We start from the raw sequence: 15,566 nt of genomic DNA, 5'->3' as shown, positions 1-15,566 counted from the left end.
TCCTTCTTTACCCCTCCTGAGACCTGCCATCCTTATACTCGGGGCAAACCAGGGCATTCCCCCAAAATAAACACACTTCCAGGAGGAAGAGGGATGTCGCCAACACTCTTCTACTTTATTTACTGAGCTGAGTTTTGACAACATTATTCTTTAGTCCTTGAGGAAGTAATACACTCTCACCCTTAAAATGCTGTAAGTAGTCGATAATGCATTATTACAGTAAGCCGTTCCCCTCCTAGCAATTATCCAATAACCCCTCATGAAAGACCGTGGCTTCCTAATCTGTTTATAATTATCATTTCAATGATCCCACACATTAATGTCTGACCTTCAGCAACTCTGACCTGATCTTAATTAGCTCTAATATCAAATCATCGCTACACAAGAAACTAGCCATGACCAAATGAATGAACCCCAGGTACAGTTAATTTCTGGAGCAATTATCTTTTCATGTAGGGAGATTTAAATGATTATCTGCACAATTTCACACAGTTTTATGTAATTCTGCGACATTATAAATTCTGTTTTAAATCATATTTCAAAGGCAGGGCTCCACAGTCTGGTTTTGTCTAGTGGTCTCAAGTCCTTGGCTACAACATCACACGCTCTCCCTGTGTGATGCAGGATGGTTTTGTGTCCTTATTTTCAATTATAAACAAGTAACAAAAACGTAGTTTACAAAGTGATACGTTACAATTAAATGGATCACGGTATAGCTAGGCCATCTAGGAGCAAATGCCATCCAGGTTAAATCGTTAAAGTAAATACAACATTATGCAGAAATAATAAAAGTAACTGATAATATAGTGCGTGTAAAAAGACCCGAAATCCCAAAGTGTGCGAATGTGCGTCGTGCACTTACTAACCGCCCCAGACGGGAAAACACTGCGGCCTTAGCAGAGCTTTCGGGGTTGCCCACGCCGAACCTCATTCCAAACATGAGATCCACGCGGGTGTTTTTGTGTCAAGAAGCATCTAACTTTCTGAAGTTATCTGCACTACACTAGCTTCCCGGTGTTGGATTCACATTCACAGATGTCCAGCTGACTTTGGGCGGTAAATATACACACACATTGGCAATATTGCAGAAACGTTTTGGGTGTAAACGAGGCCTTGAAAAGAGATGCAATCAGAAAATGTTTGGTTAGCATTGTCTCTGGCGTCAAAACTCAGGGATTAATTGATCAAAATGCAGCATTTTAACAAAGAATATTCCGTCTCCTGCTCTTGACACAATTTGTCAGGCTTGCACAGAAAGCTTTCCTAGGCAAAGTTCTTGCAACACCTAACATTTCATCCCAGACACCAAAACATCTGTCCTGCAGCCATCCACCTCAGCAAGGAGCCCGATGACCGTGATTGATTTGAAAGTGATTTGGATGGAGGATGCGGCGTGCTCCTTAGAGATGTCACAGCGAGCTGCCGTAATAGATCACCCCGAGTCACCAGGAGGGGCATTCACTTCCTGACCACGTATCTCTGCTCTTCCTCAGAGTTATTATTTGCAGAAATGGAAAGAAGATGACCTACCTTTTATATCAAATAGCTTAACAGACACAGGGTAAGCGGGCAGTTTCTTCATAAATAACAGATTACTTGGCATGGTCTAAGTTGATAAATATTTTAAATGTCGATGTCTGTAGGTCTGTTGAAATTAAAACATGTATCCAAAGACAAAAGGTGACTGTAATTTGGATGGAGGATGCGGCGTGCTCCTTAGAGGTGTCACAGTGAGCTGCCATAATGGATCACCCCGAGTCTCCAGGAAGGGCATTCACTTAAAAATACATCCCCAGGTGCTAACACAACTTCAGAGCTTCACAGGAATGATGGAAGGAAACTGTTGGTGCCCCTGATTCATCACGCCTTGTCCACACAGTCGCCCTGGAGTCCAGGGCTGACAGCCCCCACTCCAGGACTCTGCCGGGGCCTGGGACCCCACCCCTGAGGCCCCCCAGGGTGTAAGCCTAGTGGTGACCTTGGACAATGACCTTACCAGGACCTTCCCCTGGTGTTCCACTCTGAGACATCTGTCATCTTGGCAATACTGTCTATAGCCCTTAAGATTAAAATGTTTTAAATACATAGAGATAGCAGTCAGTGCAAGGGATGAAATCATTAAATAATTTCAAATTTTTAAATGGTTCTCGTTTTGCACACCTGCCAATTTCAAGACAGCTGTAGAGATGATTGTGTCCTGAGTATAAGGAATGAAGCCCTACATATGAAGATCATTGAGTTCTCCTCTCCTTTCTCATCCTTTGGAAAAATGCTTGAGGTCTTCAGTGCATACACCTCTTTTTTGCTGCTGAGTTGAAAGTTGAACGGCCTTTACGCCAGTCACTTCTCTCCTTCAAAGAAAACCCCTGGGCCTACACTCTCTCTTTTTTAATCATTGAAGCTCCTAGAGGTAACTACCCTGTTATATGTAGGGTTTGACGTCTGGTGTTAATTTATTACTTAACTATCCGATTTAATAAAGCTTCTGTGATGGTGAATCCCGTTGTTTCTAACAAGGAAGACCCCAGTCCCGCTCACTGAGTGTCTGTCAGACCTGGGAGGAACCAGGCTCCTCACCCTCACAGCAGGCCTGTGCTGCATATCCACATGTATTTTAGGGGACAGGATGGTGTAAGGATTTGCTTTCAGTGTGGCTTCTCACCCCCCCACCTCGGCTGGCCTTACTGAATACAACCACCACCACAGCCCCAAAACCAACGGCAACCACAGTGATTTATGCATGTGTCCTGTAGGTGTTTCCTATGGGGAGCTTCTGCCCGGATTAAATGAATGATGCCCGGGAGGTGCTTTGCTCAATGTCGGGTACAGAGCGAGATGAGAGGGCATGAAGTTGGCCTGCATGAAGGGGCAGTGGACACTGGGGACAGGCAGTTCCTGCCCACAGAGTGAATAATGACAGTGTCACTGGGCCTTGGAACTGAGATCAGCTCTAACTAGGCATTGACTATTCCCATTAAAAAAAAATTTCCCCAAGGTCATGACCAGGACCATATACATTTGCCACACTGCCCCGAGCACTGGTAGGACCCTGGCCGCTGCAGAGTGAGAGGGTCCACTGGCATTCAAGAAGAAACCATTTCTAATGGTGAGGAGACTCTCTCCATTTATCTGTTCTTGTTTTTATTTCTGTCTCCCTGAATTTGCACATTTGAGCATTGCACAGTAACCTTCAGCAAAAAAATAGGTCTCTGTTTAGTAAAACAGCAATTTTCTTTAAACCTTTTTTATTGTGGACTTAGTTGAATACACACATCACTAACGTGCACAAAACCTAAGGATGCAGCCCCACGACCTTCTAGGTTAGCAAATAGAATATTTCCAGACCCCAGGAGCCCATTCATTCTCCTCCAAATCATGATGTCCACCTTCCCCAACAGAGGTGCATACCATCTTCATTTCTAGTACTGAGATTTATGTTTGAAACTTCTCCAAACCTTGTATGAATGGGATGATTCTAGTTTCTTTTGTTCTGCTTACATTAGGGAGAGTCAATCATTTTGTTTTGTCCAGCTACAGTTGTCTCCGTGTGACTGCTTGTTCTCTACCATTGTACAAATATATGAAACAATTGTATCCATTTACACACCAACAGCAATGCAGGGAAGTACCCATGTCTTCACATCTTCTCACTATTTAGTATTGTCTAGTGACTTTTTCCTTTAGATGTTACCCATTAAGGCACCTAGGTAATTATATTTCATTATGATTTAATTTGTGTTTCCTGATGACCTGTGAGACTGTGTAATTTTTCTTTCTTTCATTTCTTTTTTTTTTTTTTTGGGATTTTTATATCTTTTTTTGAATGGCCTGTTCAAGGTTTTTTATCATTTTCTTTCTCCTATTGAGTTGTCTAGTTTAAAAAATACATTTGTAGAAGTTCTTTCTTTATTTTGGATGTGTTTGTCCATCATATATGTTAGAAACATCTCTGCCTACTCTGTAGCTTCTTTTTTAGGTCCTTAATAGTGATTCTGGTAAACAGAAATTCTTAATTTTAATAAAGCAAATTTATCAGTTTTCCCCCCTTTTTGCTTTCTGTATTTTACATCCTACTTAAGAAATCTTTTCTTACCTTGGGGTCTTGAAGATATTCTCTTATAGTTTCTTATAGAAGTTTAATTGTTTTGCCTCTTATTTTAGATCAAAAATTCATCTGAAATAGATTTTGTTTAGGTTGTGAAGTATGGGTTAAATTCTGATGTCTTATTCTGACACCATTTATTAAAAGACCACTATTGCCCACCAGTGCTCTTCAGCTTCTCCTGTGTCATAAATCAAGTGCTCAGTCCTCATTCTAGGTCTCTGTTCTGTTTCTCTTATCCATGTTTTGATAATACATATGGCCTTAATTATTGTCACTTTGAAATGAGTCTTGATATCTGGGCAAATGATTCCTCCCTCCCTGTCATTCTTTGAGATTGGAATTTTTATTTTAAGCCCTTTGAGTTTATATGTGAATTTTATAATAGTGAATTTTCTAATCACAAACACGGCACACTCATTGCTTATGTAGGTTTTCATTAATGCTCTGTAAGTTGCAGTGCACATATTTTGTTAGATTTATTTTTATATATTTAATAATTTTAAAAGTATTTTACTGATATATGTATATGAATATAATTTAATATATTTCTAAAATAAGAATGAAATTTTGTATATTAATCTTATATCTAGCAACATTGCCAAGTTTAATTAACCTGATAGTTGTTCTCTTAACTTTCTGATCCACTTGCCTAATAAGGAGTAACTTATATTAGTCTACCCCTCAAGAATCAGTATAAAAGCTGGATATTTTTTTTTAAATAAGTAAGGGAAAGGAACAAAAATAAAGTAAAGAAGGAAGGAAGGAAGGAAGGAAGGAAGGAAGGAAGGAAGGAAGGGAGGAAAGGCAAAAGAACACAAAGCTAAAAAAAAAAAGAAAAGAAAATCTGTTTAAAGGTATAGGCAAATAACCAACTTAAGCCAGGACCCAAGAGGCCAATATCTTGGAAAGAAGAGGAATGTACTGAAGTGGGTCCTAAATTCCCTGCATCTTTATCCCTCTAGACATTGGCCAATTGGTGGTGTATACTGGTTTTCTATTGCTGCATAATGAATTACTACAAACTTTTCACCTAAAACAGCATGCATTTATTACCCCACGGCTTCTGTGCTTAGGACCCCAGGCACAGGCGAGCTGAATCCTCAGCTCAGGGCCTCACAAGCTACAATACTGCAATAAAAAAAAGATCAGACTAGACTTAAAAGAAACTAACCAAATGCTATTATAAAAGACACATCCTAAATATAAAGGTACATATATCTGAAAACAAAAGGTTGGAAAAATATATACCACGCAACAACTAAGCCAAAGAAAGCTGGCTTATCAATTCTAACATCATGCAAAATAGGTTGTAAGACTAGAGATATAACCAGAAATTAAGATATTTCATAATGACAAATGGTAATGGTAATGACAAATGGTTAATGCAACAGTATGACATATTACTTAACTTGTTCTAGTAGTTACTAAGACAGTCATGTTAAATACCCAACTATGATTGTCTACTTGTTGTTTCTTTGTATACTTTGCCATTCAGAAAATGTGAGGCTATATTATTAGGTATATAGGTATATATATTATTAGGTAGAACTAGAAGATTGAAAAATCAGTATAGATTTAGATGGTTAGAATATTTAGATGATTTACAAAATTGGTAGACTGCATGTACTAAACCCAAGGACAACAGGATACACATTCTTTTCTAATACACACAAAATATTCACCATTTTAGAGAGCTGAAATCATTAACAGCATGTACTCTGAGCATGGTGAAATTAAGCTATGGATTAATTTAAGAAGATAAATATAAAATCTTTAAATGTTTAGAAGTTGAACAATACATTTCTAAATATCCCATGAGTCAAAAAAATATGTAAATTAAAATGGAACCTACAAATATTTTTAACTAAATTTCAGTAAGTTTGGGTTCTGTATTTAGAAATTCAGAGCCTGAAGTGCACATGTAAGAAAAGAAGAACTAAAAATTAATGCCCTGCACATGTGGGTATTGCTGGATTATAATTTAAGTTTGCATTAACTTTTGAAAAATTTACAAGCTTTAAAAAAAGTAGTGGTACATTTTGCTTTTCCAAAAGAAATGCCTGAAGGTTCCGGTTTCCCCACCTTTTGCAATATTTGATACTGTTACTTTCTTTGACTGTGTCCATTTCAATGAGACAGTAGAGGTTTCTTATTGTGGTTTTAATTTGAATTTTCCTAATGACTCATGATGGTGAGCATCATTTCGTGTGTTTATTACTTAGTTGTTAATCTTTTTTTAATATAAATTTCATTTTCACATCCTTTGTCTTTTTTTTCATTGAGAAATTTTCTTGTTATTGAGTTTCAAACGTTCCTTATATAGTCTGAATAAAAGTCATTTATTGGATATATATATTATTTCCACATTTCCTGTCTGTAGCTTGTCTTTTCAGCTATTTAATGTCATCATTTGAAATCAAAAAAGTTTTTTTTAAACTTTATTGAAGTCCAACTTATCCATTTTTTTCTTGTAGGTATTATGCTTTTACTGCCATAATAAAAAGTCTTTCCCTAAATGAAGTTCACAAGGATTACTTCTTATGTTTTCTTCTAGGCATTTTATAGTTTAAACTCCTACATTTAGGTCTACGATCCACTTTTGACTTAATTCTGTGTATGTAGGTAAGACTTAAGTCTTAAGTTCGTTTGTTTTCCTTTATTGTTGTTGTGGTTGTTTTTTGCTTGCTTGCTCGCTTTTGCATATTGATATCCAATTGTCCCAGGACCATTTATTGACAAGTTTATACTCTACTCATTGAGTTATCTTGGCTTGTGTGTTGAAAATCTATTAACCATAATGAAACGATTTATTTCAAGGCTTCTCAACTCTATTCCGCTCATCTATATATCCTATCCTTAGTCCAATGCAGCATTGCCTGATTACTATAGCTTTTTAGTCAGTTTTGAAATCAGATAATCTAAGTCCTCCACATTTTTCTTTATTTTCTAATTTTTTAGCCAGTCACTGAGTTTCCACATAAATTTTATGACGAGATTATCAATTTTTACATAAAAAATGACCTACTGGGATTTTGAGAGGGACTGTACTGAATTTTCAGATCAATCTGGAGAGAATTGACACCTTCCTGTTTGGTATTCCAGTGTGTGAACATGACATATCTCAATGCACATTTTCCTTGTTCTCTCTCACTATTTTCTAGTTTTCAGTGTACCAGCCTTCACATCTTCCATTAAAGTATTTCCTAGTATTTTACTTTTTTTCATTCTTTGGTAATAGGAATTGTATCTTAACTTGAATTTTCAGTTTTTATGTTGCTAAAATACAGATAAAAATTAATTTTTAAAATATTGATCTTATATCTTGAGATCTTTTAAAACTCATTTATTAGTTTGGGTTCTGTGTTTGCATGTGTTTATGTGTTCCTTGGGATCTTCCACATACTGGATCATGTCATTTGTGAATAAAAAGGTTTGTTTCTTTTTTTCCAATCTGTATATTTATAATTTCTTTTAAAAAATAATATTAAGTCTTCCATTCAGTAATGAATAGAAGTGGTGAAAGTGAACATCCTTGCCTTGTTCATGGTCTTAGGGGAAAACATTCAGGCCTTCACTATTAAATATGATGATAGCTGTGGAATTTTTATAGAGTCCTTTGTCAGATGGAAAAAACAAACAAACAAATTCCTACTCTATTGAGCACTTTAAAAAAATTGTGAATGGATGTTAGATTTTTTCAGTTGTTTCTCGCCCATCGCCCATTGAGACATTCCTGTGGCTTTTGTTCATTGACCTTTTAATATGGTAATTAACATTGTTTTGGGATGTTAAACCAATCTAGCGATCCTGGTATAAGTGTCTGGATATTTTAAAAGCTGATAGATTTGATTTAGTAAGACCTTGTTAAGTATTTTTGGTCCATGTTCATGAGGTATATTGATTTGTAGTATTTTTTTTTTCTTTTTATATCTTTATCTGGCTTTGGTATCACTGTGTTACTGGCTTCATTGAATGAATTAACAAGTGTTAATTTCTCCTGTAATATCTGGGATAGTTTGTGTAAGATTAGTATTATTTCTTTTTTTTTTTTTTAATTTTTATTGTTATGTTAATCCCCATACATTACATCATTAGTTTTAGATCTTTTTTTATATATTGATAGAATTAATCTATGAAGCCATCTGTACCTGAAATTTTCTTTGTGGAAAGGTTTTTAATTACTGATTTAATTTCTTCAGTAATTATAGTCTACTCAGATTTTCTATTTCTTCTTTAGTCAGTTTTGGTATCTGTGTATTTCTAGGAATTTGTGTATTTATCTACATTGTCTAATATCTTGACATAAAGTTATCTTATTATTCCTTTATAATCTTTTTAATTTCTGTACAGTCACCAGCAATGTCCCTTCTTTAATCTTGATTTGTATATTCTCTTTTTATTTTATAGTTTTCCCACATGAAAATTAAGAGTTTTGTCAGTCTTTTCGAAGAACTTTCTTTTAGATTCACAGATTTTTCTCCATAGTTTTTCTGGTTTTTTTATTGCCTTTTACTCTGATTTTTATAATTTACATTTTTATTTTCCTTCCTCCTACTTGATTTGGATTTAATTTTCTCTATTTGTTAAAGTTTCATAAAGAAGTTTAGGTTATTAATTTCAGACATCTCTCCTCTAATGTAGATACTTAGCTCTCTAGATTTCCCTCTAAAAACTACTTCAGGTGCATTTCATCAGTTTCAATGTTGTGCTCTGTTTTTATTTATTTCAAAATATTTCCTAATTACTATTTTATTTCTTCTTTAACCCATAGGTTATTGAAAAGCACATTGCTTAATTTTCACATATTTGGTGGTTTCTTTAATTTCTCTCCATCACTGAACTCTAATCTTGCTGTGATCAGGTAACATATTTTGTATGATTGACATCCTTTAAAATGTATTGAGGTTTGTTTCATGGCCCAGCATATGATCCATCCTGGAGAATGTGTCATGTGTATTTTAAAAGAATGTGTATTCTTCTATTGCTGGAGTGTTCTAGAAATGTCAGTGAGGTCAAGTTGGCTAGTCGTATTGTTCAAGTCTTCTAACTCCCTTTTTCATTTTTGTTCAGTTTAATCAACTTCTCAGTTACTGAGACTGTTTTGATTAATTGGCCCTTTCATTATGAAATGTCTCTCTTCGTGATAATATTTTTTGATATTACTATAGTTATTCCAGATGTCTTATGGTTACTGTTGCACGATGTATTTATTCCATCATTTTACTGTCAAACCTATTTGTGCCTTTGAATCAAAACCATATAGTTGGATCTGGTTTTTACCCACTGTGGCAATCTGGACTTAGTCTATTCATGGTTAATATTGAATTTATGTCATTCATTTTACTATTTCATTTCTACATGCCTGATGTATTTTTTTTCTGGTTTATTTGTTCTTTCTTTACTCTTTTGTGAAAAATAAATGTTTTAGTGTACTATTTTAATTCTATAGATTTATTGTTTTTTTAATTTTTTTGATTTAAATTCAATTTAGTTAACATATACTATATTAATAATTTCAGGAGTAGAATTTAGTGAAAGTATTTTAAAAATTTATTATTTTGTTTGCTGTATAGATTACAATATTATCTTAACTTATCACATCTACTTAAGACTAATACTAATTTAATTATGGTAAAATTTAGAAACTTTTTCCTAATATAGCTCCATTTATTTTCCCTTCCTTTGTCAAATGATATGTATGACAGCATATATAACAACAATATAATAATGTAATCTATATGGTCACATACTAAATATATAACACTATATATAAATATATCACTATATATCAACTTTTATATATAACCATATGCATGTGAATTTATATAATAAACACAATAATACAGTGCTTTAATAATTTCTTTATATAACCTATGTCTTTTAAAGAAAAGAATAAGTCCAGAATTTGCTTTAGTACTTCTTGTAATAAAAATCTGACGGCAACACTTAGTCTTTGTTTATCTGAAAATATTTGCCTTCATTTTTGATGGATACTTTTACTGAATAATTAATTCCTCTGGTATTTTTTAAATTTATTTTTCTTTAAGCACTTTGCACATATAATCTTTCTGTTTTCTGGTCTCCTTGCCTCTGATGAGAAATCAGCCATTAATCATACTATTGTTCCCTTGTATGTGACAAATTGTTTTTCTCATGTTGTTTTCCAGATTTTCTCTTTGTATACATTTTTATACTTTGTATGACTAGGAAGGAAATGGCCAGGTTTTAAGTTTAACTTTGATACTCCAGTTTTCCAAAGAGGTTGCGGAAAATTAACCTCTCATCCTGGTAACACTTTTTTTGTTTAATCAGAGCTTCCCATCAATACTGGGTGATGGTCAATATTAGGTGCTGGAATTCCAGTTACACAAGGGCCTAGGACTCCCAAGTGCCTGTAACATAGTGAATTTATAGCTCACATCTCCAGGGCCTAGATACCAAGGACAGGTTTTGTTGAGATTCTTAAATATTCTGAGCCCTGAGCTAGGCCCTGAGGTGACACGAGGAGCAAACACTTTGACCTGCTAACACAGAGCCACACTAACCTCTTTGACTTCACACCCTCCACCTGTCTCTAGTCTGTTCTGACACTCCAGTCCTCATCATTGCTCTGGTATCCCCAGTCAGCATGTTGAGGTGGCTTCCAGTTACCATATGGTTTTGGGTGAAAAAAAGAAAGCCTCCAGGTATAGTTCTATGAGGAGAGGAAATAATGCTTCCGATCACTGTTTGTCCATGAAGCCAGAGGAATGAGGCAGTCACAACTTCTGTGATAAGGTCGAGAAGGTTGGAGGATTCATATATATATTTAGTTTCCCAAGTATGTTAAAAATCTGTTTTTACACTGTGAGATATTCCACGTTCCCAGTTTGGTTGAGAGGGGAAATTACTGTGAAATTTTGACTTTAGGGGGAAAAAAACTTTTGGCAATGTCTCAATTGTACATTGTCCTTTGGACTTATTTTCACTGAAAATTTAGTTTATTTGTAATTCTACCTATGCATATATTTGTCCTTCCTCTTACACAAAAATGTGCTTCAAATTGCTTTCAATTTATGCACCAGGCAGTGCAAGTTATTCTCAAAGAGCAGGAGGACTAGTAGCATGGTCCCATGGCAGAGTGTGTAGGCTCCTTACACACTCCTTACATGCCATCCCTCCTTCCCCACTCCCGAAGGATGGAACCTGCCAGATGCAGCAAATCTAGTCTAGAATAAATTAATGAAAGACACTTCATGAACTTGCAGCTGATTGTCTTGGAGTTTGAATTACTTCTTTTTTAGGTGATGTGTATGGAAGATGGAATAAAGAGCTGTTAGGAAAGACATGCATTATCATCATGCAATGGGATTTACTCTGTACTAAGAATTGAATCAGGCACATTCCATGTTACCTCATTTCATCCTACGAAGTAGGTATTCTTGTCCCCACTTGCAGCTGAGTAAACAATGGGTCAGGGAAGCTATATACCTAGACTTAGGTCACAATCCTACTAATTCCAACCCAGGTCTGTCTGCTCTCAATGCCCTGGCTCTGCCAATGCCATCTTCGGCTTTCATCATTTTCTCATGCCTACCATGAGGCCTCTGGGCAGAATTCAGAAAGCCAGCACTGCTTGGTTCAGACGCCTCAGGAGAAAAAACTGAGATCATGGAAGTTTGTGTCAATCTTGTGTCAATAATCTTCAAACATGGGGAAACACAGAGCAGTTCTGAACTTGCCAAGAACCAAAATAAGGAGGTCAAAGTGACTTTTTACACTCATTAAATAAGTGCATGGATGTAATGTCCCTTTGACACAAAAGTGCTCAAATATGATTCTCAGCCTAACAGTTGAGAACTTCTCCACTCTAAGGAACAGTTTCTCCATCCCACCCACATGCCACCAGTGTGGAGATCCAAAGTCTGCTCGCTGCCCTGCTTCCCCTCACACACGCTCGTGTGCCACCACTCTCAGACTGAGCTCTGGGCTTGCTCTCCTTACCAAATGCCCTTCTTTTCATGCCTCACCAGGCTTCACCTGTGATAGACGTTTTCATTGTTACTTCTTTTTTTTTAATTTAAATTTAATTAATTAACATACAGTGTATTATTAGTTTCAGAGGTAGAGTTCAGTGATTCATCAATTGCATATAACATCCAGTGCTCTTCACATCATGTACCCTCTTTCATGCCCATCCCCCAGTTATCCCACCCCCCCTCCTCCCCTCCAGCAACCCTCAGTTTGTTCCCTGGAGTTAAGAGTCGCTCATGGTTTGCCTCCTTCCCGGATTTCATCTTATTTTATTTTTCCCTCCCTTCCCCTATGATCCTCTGTTTTGTTCCTTAATTTCCACATATGAGTGAGATCATATAATTGTTTTTCTCTGATTGACTTATTTCGCTTGGTATAATAACTTCTAGTTCCAACCACGTCGTTGCAAATGGCAAGATTTCATTTTTTGATGGTTGAGTAATATTCCTCACACCAGTCAGAATGGCTAAAATTAACAAGTCAGGAAATGACAGATGTTGGAGAAAGAGGACCCCTCTTTCACTGTTGGTGAGAATGCAAGCTGGTGCAGCCACTCTGAATAACAGTATGGAAGTTCCTCAAAAAGTTAAAAATAGAGCTACCCTAGGATCCAGCAATTGTGCTACTAGGTATTTACCCAAAGGATAAAAACATAGTGATCTGAAGGGGCACCTGCATCCCAATGTTTATAGCAGCAATGTCAGCAATAGCCAAACTATGGAAAGAGCCCAGATGTCCATCGACAGATGAATGGACAAAGAGGAGGCAGTGTATATATACAATGGACTACTACTCAGCCTTTAGTGTCACTTCTAACACTGTCCAAACTCTGCTCCATATGTCACACAGTACATGAGGGCCCAAATAGCCATTATTTCTCAAGGGGCTTGGCTCAGGTCTCAGGTTCACTGTGCTTTCCTTCTGAGGCCTTCACAAATAAACCTGCAGTTGCCAAATATGGAATTTCTTCATTTGAATAGAAATAATGGGGCAAATACAAATATCGTCATTTAGTGTAAACCACTTGTCCTACACAGTCCATTGAAGGAGTTGGTTAATTGTTTCCATGAGTCCATTTCTTTTAAAGTTACACAATTGGGGTGCTTTGGTGGTTCAGTTGGTTAAGTGTCTGCCTTCAGCTCAGGTCATGATCCTGGGGTCCTGTGACTGAGCCCCGTGTGGGGCTCCCTGCCCAGTGGTGAGCCTGCTTCTCCTTCTCCCTCTGCTGCTCCCTCTGCTTGTGCTCTCTCTCTCTCTCTCAAATAAATAAATAAAATCTTAAAAAAATAAATCTCAGGTAGACAGAATTAACTTGTGATAGAGAGTGTGAGTATTACAGAAAAATAGCAATACTAATTAAAAAGACTGTCAATAGGATAACACAAATTTGCTGAGAAGAACAGCCTGTGCTAATTTTGCATTGCTGTCAAAATTAAATTTGTACTTGTAAGTCTATCATGCAAAGAGTTTCTTCATAATTTACAACCAATATCAGTTGATTTTTACTGTGTAACAAGTGAACAAGTGGCCTCAAATCTTAATAGCTTAAAAAAACCCAAGATCTGTAAAGAACTTCTCAAACTCAACACCCAAAAAACAAATAATCCAGTCAAGAAATGGGCAGAGGACATGAACAGACACTTCTCCAAAGAAGACATTCAAATGGCAAACAGACACATGAAAAAATGTTCAACATCACTAGCCATCAGGGAAATGCAAATCAAAACCACAATGAGATACCACCTTACACCAGTTAGAATGGCAAAAATTAACAAGGCAGGAAACAACAAATGCCGAGGATGTGGAGAAAGGGGAACCCTCTTACACTGTTGGTGGGAATGCAAGCTGGTACAGCCACCTCAGTATAGAGGTTCCTCAAGACATTAAAAATAGAGCTACTCTATGACCCAGCAATTGCACTACTGGGTATTTACCCCAAAGATACAGATGTAGTGAAAAGAAGGGCCCCATGCACTCCAATGCTCATAGCAGCAAAGTCCACAATAGCCAAACTGTGCAAGGAGACAAGATGCCCTTCAACAGACGAATGGACAAGGAAGATACGGTGTATACCTACAATGGAATATTATTCAGCCATCAAAAATGATGAATACCCACCATTTACATTGACATGGGTGGAACTGGAGGGTATTATGCTAAGTGAAATAAATCAAACAGAGAAGGACAATTATCATATGGTTTCACTCATATGTGGAACATAAGGAATAGCACGGAGGACCATAGGGGAAGGGAAAGAAAACTGAAGGGGGGGAAAACAGAGGGGGAAACAAACATGAGAGACTCTGGACTCCGGGAAACAAACTGAGGGTTTCAGAGGGGAGGGGTGTGGGGATGGGGTAGCCTGGTGAGAGGTATTAAGGAGGGCATTGTTGTGATGAGCACTGGGTGTTATACCCAGCTAATGAATCATTGAACGCTACATCAAAAAACTAATGATGTACTATATGTTGGCTAATTGAATGTAATAAAAATAAATAAACAAATAAATCACTAGTAGCTAGTTTACAATTCTGTGGGTGGGCAACTTGAACTGGGTACCAGTGGGTGATTTTCCCACTTGTCCCACCTGGAGTGTGTGCAGCTGGGGCTGGACATCTAGAATGGACTCCCCTGCATGGCTGTCAGCTGGGCTCCTGGGTTCCGCCACAGCGGACTTTCCAGCAGGCTAGCCCAGGCCCAGGGTGCAGTTCCTAATGCAGTGGGAAGAGAGGAGACCCAATGCACAAGCATGTTTGAAGGCTCTGCTTGAGTCACATTTGCTAATGCCCCATGGTCCCCATCTGTCATAAGGCCAAACCCAGATTCAAGGGGTGGAGAAATAGGTACATCTTGGTGGGGACAACTGAGAAGAATGTGCAATGGATCACACACCCCAGCACTTTTCATCTGTATTCCTCCCTGGAGTCCTTCTCTGGTGAGGAGGTATGGTATTGTGCTCCTTGCTTTTGCATATTTTGACTAGTTGGTTTATCCATTCATTCAATAAGTATTTGTTGAGTACCTCTTATGTGTCAGGCATAGTTTTAAATACTGGAGATTTGAAGGCAGATATATAAAAGGATTTCACTGACATTAAGAGAAGGATCAAGAGAAGGCTTAGTGCAATAACTGATGTTGGTAATAAAGGCAGTTATTTCCACTGAGTGGATTTTGGAAATAACAAGAAAAGACTTGACCTAGGTCTTGAAGGATGGGCTGGGGTCTTCCGGTCATAGGAAGGGGCGCCCTTCCATCGGCATTACAGGACATGAATAGCTGTGGGCCAGGACCTACAGGTGCCTGGTATTTCTGGAAGCTCGAGCAATACAGTGGTGAATCTGTGTCCTCAAGGAATTTAACATAGGTAGGGGAGAGAAACAAGTCATTGAGCTGATGTTTTAGTGGGGGGGCTCTTTGCTTCTGGTAAACGGACTGAGAAGGGGCATCT

This window comes from Phoca vitulina, unplaced genomic scaffold (genome assembly GCF_004348235.1).
Source record: "Phoca vitulina isolate PV1807 unplaced genomic scaffold, GSC_HSeal_1.0 scaffold17, whole genome shotgun sequence".
In the NCBI taxonomy this organism is placed as follows: domain Eukaryota; kingdom Metazoa; phylum Chordata; class Mammalia; order Carnivora; family Phocidae; genus Phoca; species Phoca vitulina.
Note: the sequence above shows the minus strand (reverse complement) of the source record.